The sequence below is a fragment of the Protopterus annectens genome, chromosome 2.part2 (genome assembly GCF_019279795.1).
Source record: "Protopterus annectens isolate FY-2018-M chromosome 2.part2, PAN1.0, whole genome shotgun sequence".
Taxonomy (NCBI): Eukaryota; Metazoa; Chordata; order Ceratodontiformes; family Protopteridae; genus Protopterus; species Protopterus annectens.
Window position 1 is genome coordinate 180,616,787 of NC_056730.1, and position 11,747 is coordinate 180,628,533.

General features: G+C 37.6%; 1 protein-coding gene across 1 annotated transcript in view; it reads right to left on the bottom strand.

The window, feature by feature from the left end:
• LOC122795593 (zinc finger protein OZF-like) overlaps positions 1–10,263 on the bottom strand; it is a 318,033-nt gene extending 307,770 nt beyond the window's left edge. Inside the window, exon 1 of the mRNA XM_044063851.1 lies at positions 10,031–10,263. The gene's annotated coding sequence lies outside the window, so the exon portion shown is untranslated. The remainder of the gene's footprint in view (positions 1–10,030) is intronic.
• Between the last annotated feature and the right edge of the window lie 1,484 nt (positions 10,264–11,747).

The following is an 11,747-nucleotide window of genomic DNA, read 5'->3' on the forward strand; positions in this document are numbered from 1 at the left end:
GTCAAATGTTATGTACATTTTTTCTTTTTTTTTTTTTTTCTCCCCAGGACTCCATTGAAAACGGGTTCTTCGTGGCCCAATGGACTATCCTGGTAAACCAACTGCAATAAATAAATAAATAAATTTTATCCATATAGCTATATGATCAGAGAATCCTGACCATTTTACCCCTTTCTCTATCATTTTAAGCTTTCTGATAGAAGATAGTAATCAATTTCAGTCTTAACCTCATTACTTTTGCATGTCCAATGCTTATGTTTAGCAATTCCCATTATTTCATATACTGTTTTAACATCACTACTGATCTTTTTGCTTATTCTTAGGGTACAGTTAAAGTCTCCCACTAATATAATATCAATATTTACACAGACATAGTCAAGACTTTTTTTCAATAGTGTCTCTGTTTTTTTGTAACATAAGCATATACAGCAATCACCCTATGAACATTTGCATTACATCTTATATCTAATACCATTGTTTGCCCTAGTTCAACTATAGTGACATCTATTTTAATATCTTCTACATATGCCTGAACATACATCTTTACCCATGTTCCAAATAATTGCTCCACCTCATAATTTTTCTATTTGTGACCTTTCTTCTTCTGTCAGTAATCTTATATACTCTAATATAATAATATGATCATCTAATACATCACACCATTCTAAGATACATATCCTTCTGTGTATGTTTTTCATGCTATTAACATTCAAAGCTATGATTTTCAGCAATTGAATGAAATAATTTTGACATTTTTCATCAATTACATTTTTTCTTTCGTTATTACACTTTTAAATTTTTTTCGCACTATTCTCCTACAGAATTCATTTTTTCCTCTTACTGCCTGCCAATTTTCATAATCTTCTTCACTTGTTTAATTTGTTTCTACTTCCTTTTCTTTCTGCCCTATTTTGTGTTTATTACAATGTCTTTGTTTTCTTGTGTGTGACTTTGTTTTTCTTGCTTATTACTAATGTCTGTATCCTGTACTAAATTATGCAATTCTTCTTTTTCTATAAGTTGCATATCCTCATTACACTCTATCCAAACATGTCCAGTTTTACTACATTTCTTGCATTTCAATTCATATTTCTTTGCTTCATGACCCGCTTTATCACATATGAAACATTTTTTGCCACATTCACTAATTAAATGATTATCTTTACTACAAAGTAGCAAGTTATGGGCTGTCCTCTGTATTTCACAAAGCCTCCATTGCAACATACATTAATTATACCAAGAATGTCCAAGCAAAAAACAAACGGTCCAGGCACACTGAAGATGGCTGAGAATAAATTTATTGTAGTAAAACAATGTACAAGCACTTTCACCCTACCCAAAGGCAAGGTTTTGCTTGGAGTTCCTGGTTACACAGTTCCTACTTTACTTTGGTTATACTAAGAATGTGTATGACATTATCATTTACCATATTTACTATAAACCTGCATTCCCATTCCCCAGTCCATAAGCCTCTTTCATAACTTTTTGTTGTATCCAGAACATCTTTACATAGTTAATAACTGCTCCTTTAAGTCATTTGCTTCAATTTCAGTTCTAAATTACACTAGTATTCTCTTTTTTCTCTATGAAATGACTGTATCACATATTCTGACCATGGATTACTCTTCTTTTTTTCATAATTTATTAAAATGTTCTCCATGGCTTGTCTAGTTTCAAAAAATATATAATAGGATGTCTATAAATGAGAATAAATGCTCTTACCTCTGTATGTTAAACACCCAGTGGTGCTATTACAGAGTCCCACACTTCATGCCTTTCTAGTCCTCCTTTTTTGCTACTTATTATTACAGTGTATTTTTTGTCTCCTTCACCTCCTTGATTTTTTTCACCTTCCATCACCTTCTGTGCATACAATTGTTTTCCTGTTGTTTCCTTCACCATATCTTCTTGTATTTTTTCCATCAGTTCTCCCCAGGATTCTGCTACCTCACTTTCTGGTTCACTTTGGTTAATAAGATCCTTGAGATACTCATCCTGCAACCATCTGGACTGGAGGGTTGTAACAGTCCATTCCTGCTGACTCTCAGCAGCTTCCTCAAACAGCTTCTTCTGAAAAATAACTTTTTAGCGCTTTCAACCAGCGTATCTGGTCTTCTTCAGAACTGTTGTAAAATGCCTATCATCCAGTTTAAATAAATTTTTTGGCGCCAAAATGTTATTCTTAAAGATATAGTGCAACTACCTGTTTCACGCAACCATGTAAACATCAATGCCCAACACATCTCCCCAAATGTATAACTTTTTCCATGTGTTGGGCATTGATGTTTACATCATTTTCTCCGTACTGCCTGTTTGTCATCATGCTTCCTCCTGTTTCTCTGTGCTGCCTTCTCTCCTGGATCAGAAACAGCAAGACAGACATGCCACATACTAAAATGTCTCCCTACGCCAAAGAGTAGGGGAAATTCCCTTATGCCCTGGCCAAATTTCCCTAGTAGTATATACTACACCTCTGGTCTCCCCAGAAAATGAGGGCAAAAGCCTAGTGGGACTAACCCAGTCAACGAAGGTTAAATAAAATAAATAAATGATGTCATTTCCCCATCTCTAATGTGACATGCCCGACAAATTCTTGTGCTTCATTGCTGCCCTAAATTCCCAACTTGCTACCTCTATCACATATTTTCCTAAGACCTTCTGGGAATAGCTCCCCTTCCACCACTATTTAACTAAGCAATCAAGATCTTTTCCTGTACTGTCATGTTATCTTCTCCTACTACTGCCCTCCTTTTAGTTTGATAAACCATGAGTGGTAAAATATCTCCATTTGTTTTAATTTTCAAACATCACATGTATGTTTTAGGCCAATCATGCAAATTTCCTCCATTTATTTTTAATCAACCTCACAATTTCTTCTTTTAATGTAGACTCCCACTCTATTCCATAACTGCACTCATTTAACCAGTTTCTTTATTCCTTTCCTTCTCACTGATGTAATTTATGAATTCTTGATTCATAATCTTTTTGTATCTTCCAAATTAAATGTAGTCCTGAGCAACTGTACTTAAAAAAAAAAAAGTTGTGTTGTACTCTACAGTGAACCAACATGCTAAACAATGGAATCATAATGCTAGAGATATTCTATTCTCTCTAACCAACTCCTTATGCTGCTGTCAGACTATTCTACGGCAGTCTCCTATGCACTATGAAAAGGATTTCTCACAATATCAATATAACATCATCCTCTTACCTCTGCTTCATTGTTACTGTATCCTATCTGTAAATATATTGAAAATGCTCTGTATGCTCCCTGGCATCAAAATATTTACATTAATTCTGTATGTATTTTCATTCTATCTTTCTTACCTCTTACGTCTGACAGTTGTCAAGAGGATCAAGGCTATGAGCTGTTAATGAACTACTTCCTGCGTTACAGAGTTTGATTCCCACAGCTTTCATTTGTGTACTGTGTGACCCTGAGTAAGTGAGTTAATCAGACAGTGCTTTTGGACCTTTGGGAATTTGGGCTACGGTCCTCAATGGCCACCTGGACTGCATGTCTAGTAACTACATATGAACATATGAACCATATATGACCCTGCTGTTTCTATATTACACAGGCTTCTTCTAATTTCACACTTCTAGTATTTCCTTTCCTAACTTTATCAAGGTTTTCTGCATTTTTCATCTTCACCTTTTTGCACTATATAAAACACTAATCTCCTACCCATAACAGTCTATGGTGATATATATACTATACAGGTCAATCTTCCTCAGTAATTCAGTGTGGCAACAACATACTAATCTAACATGATCCATTTTGATGTAGTCAAAAATCAGCTGCTAATTCACTTCCTTCTTGAATTTTGTGTATGTTATGTAGTCAAAATTATTTGCATTTGTAAACAAAATTACCATCCCTAAACAAAGACACAAGAATACAGAAGTGATGTACTACCTCTTCTTGAACTAGCAAAGGTTATGCAATTACCTGAGCTTTGAAGATGGCAAGAGCCCTTCACCAGAGGTTAAGTTACTAATATTAGACATGATGTTTAAATGTCCACTTGTGCCTAGAAAGGGAAGTGGATCATTTTATTTCCAATTGGATAAAAAACAAATTCAGTTGAAAATGCAACGTGAAAAGAAATATGCAACTTGGATGTTTAGTTTGACTTTCCAACTTAGAGGCAGTGTGTGTGTGTGTGTGTGTGTGTGTGTGTGTGTGTGTGTGTGTGTGTGTGTGTGTGTGTGTGTGTGTGTGTGTGTGAGACAGAGACTGTATAAGCCTCAAACTGCAGAAGACCAGTTCATGCCCTGCTATAAAAAAGTTTTGCATGTTATACGAGTCAGTATTGATTTAACAGAAAAGATAATACCTCACAGAGATTGCTCTGACATTCATTGTGAAAATATATCACAATACAAGAGATGTGTAGGGAGATTAGTTAAATTCAGAGAAGATAAACAAGAGCTTACAATGTCTACCTTGTCAGTCTGCCTAAACAAGGAATCTTTGTGACATAGATGTTTTCTTTAACAGAAAATGTAAATTCGCCTTTCTCGTCAACATGAGCTGAACATTATTGCAAAGGTCAGAGCAGTCTCTCCAAGTTTTTTTACTGTGTGTTTTTTTTATCCAAATGCCTGTCAACCATCAAGTCTCTCCAAATCACAAATAACTCATTCATTCCCTTGCCTGTGGATTTTACTCAGAATAAAGGCGAGAGCTGCCCAGAGGAATGCCATTATTCTGGAAGCCGCAAGGGTGCTTTATGCCCTCAATGGCAACCTGGCAATGAGAATTTCTTTTTGGTAATGGTCTAACCATAACCCTAAGTGGTTGTACATGCATTTATATCACTGCCATAGCCAGCAATGACTTCCCCATGTGAATTCACCATTCCAGAAATCAGCACTGAAGGCTACCACAAAGCAGTTTGTGAGCCTAGTATCCATCCCATGGCTGTGCATTTGCATCCTTTTCCGTCCTCTGGGGTACAGTGCAGTGAGTAGCTAGGTCTTCTCCCTGCTTCTCCTCCAAATACAGGTGCACACATCCTCCCTTGCCAGCTTTGTCTGACTGGCTAATTAAATTTAGATCACGTGGGTTGCAATCAAAGCCTTAACCTCTGTGCCTGAGGAGCTAGCACTTTCAACTCAGAAGTGTTTTTGACTCTTTGTACATTTTGCACATTTTTTAAACAATTCTCATTTGACTATACCATTTCTCCTTATTTTTCTCAAACATTTTTATGCAGTGTACATTTCCCCACATGAATCTGAGCTGCCCAGCACCTCTTGCCAGTTATAGCATCACTCAATGTTTTATTTGGTATAGGTTTTAAAAGTGCCCCATTCAGCTTAGTGTTATCATAGACTCCTATCTCTTGTCCCAAAAAATCAAGCTTGCTTTTGTTTATGTTCGAGCCTGTAATACTATCACAATGATGTTCTAGACAGCACTATATTTTCACTGTCCAAAAAGAATACTCCCACTTATGCTATGTACAATCCATCTTCTGTACAATAAATACTGCATTGCAAAGGTTCGTCTTGCAGCACTTGATCTATGCCCAAACAGTTTTAATGTCCTGCTCATTACTTGCTCCTTCAGAAGCAACATTGTACTTGTTCTCTACAAAAAACAGAGTAATTCTTTTGTATCCCTTAACTGCATGTGCAGCAGCTGGAACATTTTCATCTTCAAAACATACCTGCCTCAAAATGCCATGGTCTGAGGATGAACTCTGGTGACTGGTCACTGTAGGAGTGGGGTTGTGCATGTTCTCTGTGTGCCAGTTTTCTCCTACCTTCCAAAAACATGCTGGCTGACTGGCTATATTAAACTGTCCATACATGTATACATTGCATAGTTCCCTGAGTCATGGCTGAAAGTGGTCCAAGAAAGACCCGTTCACTTATATCATTAACAAATAAACAAAAATAGAAGACCTCCATTTATCCATAAATCTAAATCTTAACACAAAATACTTATTCTCTGTCACTGCAGTCTTTTTAGGACGGTCACGTTCCATTCTCTTTAGAAGGCATGGTCATACACTAAGACATTACTGTACTACTCGTTTGTTTACAGCAGTGCTGATAATCATATCCATCTCTATTTTATCATGCATGTATTTTCAGCTTAAAGTATGTCAGGATAATATGCAATAACATGCACAACTGAGAAAATCAACTCATGAAATATATCTCTCCACAGAGTATTACATATTTTTCCAAGAAACGCATGAAGACTCTAAATATATTCCTTATAATAAGCACCTTAAAACACGACCTAGCAAATGTTAACACACTTGCGACTCACTTGGCAGTCAGTGGGTTCATGGATCCTTTTCAATGTGGGTTCTACACAAGCCATATTGTGGAGCAGTGGTACTCAGTACTGGCCCTCCTGATCTCTCTGGAGTATTTAACACCACTGATTATGGCATTTTGATTGAGCATTTACAAACTTACGGTGGTTTACATCTTACCTATCTGGATATACTCAGAAAGCTTTCATTGGAATCAACTCCTCTTTTTCATAGCCCCCTGATTGTGGAGTACCAGAGGACTCCCCCTGATTGTGGAGTACCACAGGACTCCCCCTGATTGTGGAGTACCACAGGACTCCCCCTGATTGTGGAGTACCACAGGACTCCCCCTGATTGTGGAGTACCACAGGACTCCCCCTGATTGTGGAGTACCACAGGACTCCCCCTGATTGTGGAGTACCACAGGACTCCCCCTGATTGTGGAGTACCACAGGACTCCCCCTGATTGTGGAGTACCACAGGACTCCCCCTGATTGTGGAGTATCACAGGACTCCAAATTAGGCCTATTATTGCTCATGGTTTATATGCTTCCCTAGGAAGATCTTATAAGAGATTGAGGTTTAGCATGCTATAGGTATGTTGATGATACCCAACTTTGCCTCTTCTCTTTGCAGTATGACATGTCAAGTGTGTATTTCCCTACCTCAGACAACAAGGCCACACAATCCTTGGGATGTTCTTCATCAGCCGAAACTAAATACCTCCAAACCTGAGGCCTTGACAGTTCAAACAGTTTATGTTATCTTGAGGAGAAACATCTGCCTCTTCACTTCCTAATTTTTATATTTTACAGTGTTAAAAAGCTCATGTTTGATGATAAGGTGTATATTCTAGGTGTAATCCCAAAGTTCTTGCTCAGAGTATGCCTGTAATGCCACATCGTCTGCATACAGCAACTTTGTTGATATGTCCCCGCCGACCTGTGTGCTAATGTAGTCCATCACCAGTATGAATTGCAGTGGGCTCAGAGCTGAACCCTGATGTACACCCACTCCCACTGGGAACCCCTCTGTGATGCCAAACACTATTCATACTTGTGTCATTGTACATAGTCTGCACTAATTCTACCAATGTTTCTGGGTCTTCAAACAAATGCAGAACTGCCCAGATCAGCTTTCTTGGGACCTTGTCATATGCTTTCTCCAAGTCTAGGAAAGCCCAGCCAGACTCTGTCCTCATCTCTAACTTCTTCTCAAGAATCCGTCTCACTGCAAACATCAGGTCAATTGTACTACATCCTGACCTGAATCCGAACTGCTCATCTCCCATCTTATGTTCTACTACACTGCACATCCGTTTATCAATCACCCTCTCCAGAACTTTCATGTGGTGTGATAGAACTTTGATCCCTCTCTACTGTCCACAGTTATGGATGTCCCCTTTGTTCTTGTACACTGGCACAAGTATACTTATTATTCAGTCATCTGGAATATGCCTTTCTCTCCACAATTTTATGAGTACCCTCAATAGCCATTTCTCCCTTATCTCACCCAACATCTTTATCATATCTGCTGTAACCTCATCTGATCCTGCTACATTCCCTGACTTCATTTTCCTTAGTGCTGTTCTTACTTCTAGGGTGGGCTCCTCTTCTTCACTCATCATATGCTGTTTTCTTCAATCAGAAGCTGCTGGAAGTACTATTTCCATCTGCCTTTGATGTCCTGTGGACTGGTGAGCAGGCTGTTGCTAGCATCCCTTACAGGTTCATAAGTTCATATATTAGTACTAAGCTAACTGCCCTTGCGAGCCATTTTAAGCCTAGCTAATTATCCCTTGTGAGACTCAAACCCTGCACCTTGTGTTTGTAAGGCAAACACCTTAACCATTAAGCCACCCTCCCAACCCATGAAGGGTGTCTGACTATCTTCTTTATCTTTCTGTATTTGCCTTGCAACCTGATATAGGGACACAAGATATAGGGTTTGATTCTGATCAGGGTTATTGGCTAGGCTTAAAATGGCCATTTCAGGGCAGTTAGCCTAGTATTCAGCTATGAACCTATGATACACCTGGCACTCTCCAGTTTGCTTTTCAGTCTGATCATCTGTAGAACTTACTGCCTTGGTGGCTTTGGAATTGTCCTTCCTTGGCTTAGTTCTGCAGGCTGCTTAAAACCTATTTACCTGAAATAGCCTTTGATGATGTGTAATGACCTTGCATTCTATTTAACATTCATTCCTTAATTTCACCGAGTCAACCATGTTTACTTGTGCTTTTACTCAGTTCATGATTCCTGTGTTTGCTGAATTTGTAATCTGTTTTTTTTTTTTTTTGCTTGTTTGTTTTATAACATACCTTAATACATTTGAGGTCAAATTTATTCTGCTCCATATACTATTTAAAATATCAAATACCATCAAAAGTGTAAGGTTACGTGTCTGCCCACATTATGCCTACAGACTGTCAGTGATCACATCCAGTGTACGACATAAGGGAGTGAATACTATATCAGCCAGTATCAAGATAATTAGAAACATAAAATATATATAACTGCACTACAACTCATAAAAGAGGAGAGAAACAGCTAAATATGTGTACCACAAAGAAGACACTAATGTGATAGTATTCAAATCCCTAAAGCTATATTTAAAATCCAATTAAAATAGGTTTTCAGAAAGAAAGACATGGAACAATAACTACAGAAAAATTGGAACACTCAGGGAAACAAAAAAAGTAGACAATACATGTCCCTTCCTCCATGACAATGTGAAGCAGTCTAGAAAGAAATGAAGGCAGACGACTGATTAGACTGAATCAGTAGTTTATCAATGAAACAAGAAAATAACCCTCATCTGTCACCAAATATTGTACTTCCATGCACTGACAGTATATCTTTATAGTGCTAAAATCCATAAAAATGCACACCAAAATATCACTTGCAATAATCATTTTAATGACACTATGTAATTGCACACACACTTTTCAACACACTAACAACAATCACTGTACAGAAAAGATATAAACTTCTTATACAATTTTAAAGTGTATTTTTATGACAAATCTCTGTCCATGCCTAGCTGATTTAACTGCGAGAACTCTCAGATGTACTTCTCCACTGTATATGTAAATTGCAAGATCATTTGTATATACTCCTGTGTATATTAATTACTGTGATTCAGCTGTAATTCAACTATTCTAACTGCATTATTGTTTTTGGGGGTGAGGTGCTTTCATTATGTCTGAGAAATTGTCATCTTTGATCAGTAACTCATAAGATTACCAAGTGTAATAAACACAACTGGAACAAATCCATTATGCTAAAGGCTTGGAACAGACAACTTAAAAAAAGACAAGTTTACAATATGTGAGGTGCACAGTCCTATGACAGAAGGCGGGAGATGATACCATAGCTTCAGGATAATACATTCTGCTGTTGCATCTAAAGTGTTATTAGAAAGACACTGTGCTTATCTAGTTTAGCTTTTTAAGCACTGTGCTAGTCCTGCCCCAAAACAGATGACCATACTTCTGGCCTAAGAAAAATCAGAGAAATCCAAGTTCTCAGTTAAGTGATGCCACCCCTTAGCATAACTATAGCTACCTTATCTGATTACAGATGTTGGCTTGTATTTCAACAGTGTGTATATGTATGCTTCTGTGTGTGTGTGTGTGTGAGTGACTATAGCATGATAATGCACACTACTTGTACTTAGTATTTCACTTATTTATAACTTTTCAGTTTAAAACAAGCAGAAACCTGAGACACTCTCAAACCATTACTGCTTACCTTTCTGTCAGTCAGATTAGCTGCAAAGATGCACCATTCTTCATTGTAAATTACTGGGTCTTCAGGCAAATAACCAAGGACAGAAGGCCAGGATTGTTCCCATAATGAAAATTATACATTAAGAATTTTACAAAGTACATAAAGTACTTCTGTTATTAGTTATACATAACAAAAAAAAACTGCTTACATCTCCACACTAAGCTGATGCACTGATTCAGAAATGCCCCTACATCTGAAACACAGAAGATCAGAGGCATCATTTCCTGTTCCTGTAAGAGGCAATCTTTATCCCCCAGAATGCAGCGATCTGTAGTCCACAGTTCAGAGTACACATAAGTAAGAATGAATCTATATGTCTATAATAAATAGACTACTGCACACCAGCAGGATGCAACAGTAAAAATATTTTCCTTTTCTATACCTAGTTCCCTGTTAATTTTATGAACATGAGTTATTAGATTTGTTTTGCTTTTTTAGGGCTATACACCTATCTGCTAGTTTCTATCATCACAATAAACCTCCATCACCTCTTAGTCCTTTTTACGTATGTCTGTACGGCTGTACTGTTAATATCCTCCCAAATTTCCTCTGAATTTCATTTATATCAGCCTCAGGGATAAACACATGTATTTAATTTTTCCTGTTGCTCATTTCTACTACTTTTTGTACCTTCCCAAGCTGGTAGAATCTTCAGGTTTCAGTCCATGCTATGGAAAGTTTCTTCATTTGAGACTCCTCAGTACCCCAAGAAATTCTCAGTCATTTGCACCAAAATCTGTGCCTAGCTTCTAGGTGCATATTCCTGTCTAGGGATATAGAGAAAAACATTGCACCACTATCTACTAGTTGTTCCTTCAGTACAGAAAAGCCCTGCCTTCCATAGCAAAGAAAAAAAAACTGCACCACAGTCTTTAGTGCAGACCCCACTCCCACTAACAAAAACAACAACCACTACGGGTTCACTTGAGAATCCCGAAATAGTGAAATCTTAATTTCAGTATTTCGAAATTCTATGCCTGAACGCTTTAAATCGCGAAACACCAGAAGCGCAAAATTCAAAATCCCGAAGTTCGGAGCTTCTGGTGTTGCGGTGTGTGAATGGATAGGTGTAAGTTCAGGTAAGTATGTATGAGTGTGTAGGTTACTGGCTTTAGTGTATGTTGGTGTGTGTTTGGCTGTGATGTTGTGTGCAAGGGGCTGTGAAATGTGTGGGTGTGAGTTACCTTTGTGTGTGTGATTGTGCAATCTTGGAGTTAGTATATATAAGTAGGACAGGTGTGGGGGGTGCATTGTGTATGGAACAATGAGGCTTGGGGATGTGAGGAATCAGACTGAAACTGTGGAGCTTGAATGGATTGTTAGGATGCATGCACATAAAGGGTTAGGTCTGAACGAGCATGTTTCACTTAAACCTATTTTGAAAACACGCAGGCTTTGTAGATAACCTGAGTATTGATTTTTTCTTATATATTATACGTCTACATGCTATGTATTTTTAGATTTATTTACTGTTATTGTTTCAGTTTAGTTTCATATGTCATGTTGCTTTATCTTATCTTGTGAGTGGGATGGGTGTGTTAATTTGCTGTAATCTGATTGGTTAACCTGAAACCATTTATATGGCTACCATTTATATGGCTTCATTTTATACCATGGTGGATATGAAGAAGCGAAGTGCTTATTTTTGTGAAAGTGCTTATCCTTTTATATTTATATA